A 2,191-nucleotide genomic window follows, 5' to 3' on the forward strand; every position below is an offset into this window, starting at 1 on the left:
AAGCACAAGGAAAGACGGATAGGATCAAGAAGGAAGGTGCTCCCCCTGGACAACCCGCAATCGCATACAGAGGCGGAAGACCCCCAAAGGATGGAGAACCACCACAGCAACACCGCAGGAGCGCAAAGGAATACCGCAAGATCTTTGCACGACCGGCAAAGCAACGCCGTGTTGAGCTCCTCCACTCCCACACCCCTTCAAGTGAAGAGGAAAGTCAGGCCACCGATGATGAGGAGGAAGACCCAGAAGAGCCAGACTACGCGATCGAGCATTCCACCACTTAGGCATCATTCGCAACCCGGATATGCCCGTTAGTAACCCTTACGGTTGGATAGGTCGTGTACCCCTATGCGAAGTCGAGTCCTTGTAATGGTTCATATGAAACCATGTAGTATTGTGTTTGGTTTTGATGTGTTTGATGGACGTCGTACTTTCCTTCGGGAACTTGTAAGCGACTACATCACCCATTTGGATTTTAATGAATGTGTTTGGCCTTTTGGCCCTTGCATGAAAACAATTAGTGTCATACCAACCCCCTTACTAGGTGTCCCATCTATATTGCTTTCCCCATCTTTCCCAATCATGAGACCTTGACCGCTCCAACAGGATGCCTGTTGTAACTCGTACTGGTACCTCTACCCAGCAGCAAGAAGCCGGAGAAGGAGCCAGTCAGGACCAAACCCAAGGACAAGCTCCACCACCGCCACCACCTCCGAACATGGACATGGCTCAGCTTCTCCAAGCCTTCCGAGAGGAACGCCAAGCCAACACTTCAGCCCTCCAGATGATTGCTCAAGCTGTCAATTGCCAGCCGGTGGGAAACGGCAATGGACGTTCCACGTTGGTGGAGTTCAAGAAGCATGCACCACCCACCTTCATTGAGACTGCTGGACCCCTAGATGCAGACGACTGGGTCCGCACCATTGAGGATCTATTGGAACTAGTCGGATGCACTAAGGACCGTGAGAAGGTGGCATATGCTGCTCACTGTCTCGGGGGAACTGCTAGAGCTTGGTGGGATGGATTCAAGGCCATGCATGCTGAGCAAAACATCACTTGGAATAACTTCAAGGCAGAATTCTGCAAGGCCCACATTCCTTCCGGAATCATGGCCATCAAGAAGCGTGAGTTCCGAGCCCTGAAGCAAGGTAGTAGCATGGTCAAGGAGTACATGCAGAAGTTCAGTGTTCTCTCAAGGTATGCCCCTCAAGATGTCAGCACTGATGCTGCCAAAAGGGAGCGCTTCATGGAAGGCCTTAACCAGACTCTACAGTACTCGCTTGTTGTGTGTGACTGCCCGACCTTTCCTGATCTAGTGAACAAGGCACTCATGCTTGAAGACAAGCGACGTGCTTTGGATGATACCTGTAAGCGCAAGATGATCAGCAAGGTTAGCTCCAGCAACCAGAAGCCTCGCCCGTGGCAGCCAGCCCCGGTCAAGCCAACCTATCAGCAGCCAAGAGCTCCTGCACCCCGCACCAACTATCCACCTCAGCAGTATGCCAACCCCAGGCCAGCTTACAACAACCCCAATAACAATGCCGGCAAGAGCAGCATCCCCAACCAAGTCACTTGCTTTGGATGTGGTCAGCCAGGACACTACTCCAAGAATTGCCCCAACAAGAAGCCCAATGCCCCGCGCCCCAATGCGCAGAACCCAGGACAAGGCCGTGGAATGCCACCAAGTAACCAAGCTCCCCGCAACCCGCCCAACAACGGCAAGGGTCGTGTGAATCATGTCACTGCAGAAGAAGCCAAGGAAGACCCGGACGTCGTGCTGGGTACGTTCCTTGTCAACTCAGCACCTGCAACTGTCTTGTTTGATTCTGGAGCCACGCATTCATTTGTCACCCAAAAGTTTGCATTAAAAAGTGGCATGACTCCTACAACCCTGAATAACCCTATGGTGGTACAAACCCCCCGAGCAGAGACGAGAGCCAAGATAGGATGTAAAGGAGTCGGGATTGTCATTAATGGGGTAGACTTCCAAGCAGACCTTATCATCTTAAGATCGCAAGGCTTGGATGTGATCTTAGGAATGGATTGGCTCATCAAGCACCAAGGCTTGTTAGATTGTGCCAACCAGACCGTCACTGTGACCAATGACCAAGGAGTCGAAGTTAAATTTGCCTCCAACCCCTCCTCTGCTCAAGCCAACCAAGTCAACTCTCTGTAAGAAGTTGGATTGGAG

The 2,191-nt window shown here is 51.9% G+C and overlaps 1 pseudogene; it reads left to right on the top strand.

Annotated features, from left to right (window-relative positions):
• The first annotated feature begins 607 nt into the window (after window positions 1–607).
• LOC147979836 (uncharacterized) lies at window positions 608–1,733 on the top strand (annotated as a pseudogene).
• Window positions 1,734–2,191: the final 458 nt, after the last annotated feature.

The sequence above is a fragment of the Triticum urartu genome, chromosome 3A (genome assembly GCF_056163025.1).
Source record: "Triticum urartu cultivar PI428250 chromosome 3A, HENAU_Tu73, whole genome shotgun sequence".
NCBI classification, from domain to species: domain Eukaryota; kingdom Viridiplantae; phylum Streptophyta; class Magnoliopsida; order Poales; family Poaceae; genus Triticum; species Triticum urartu.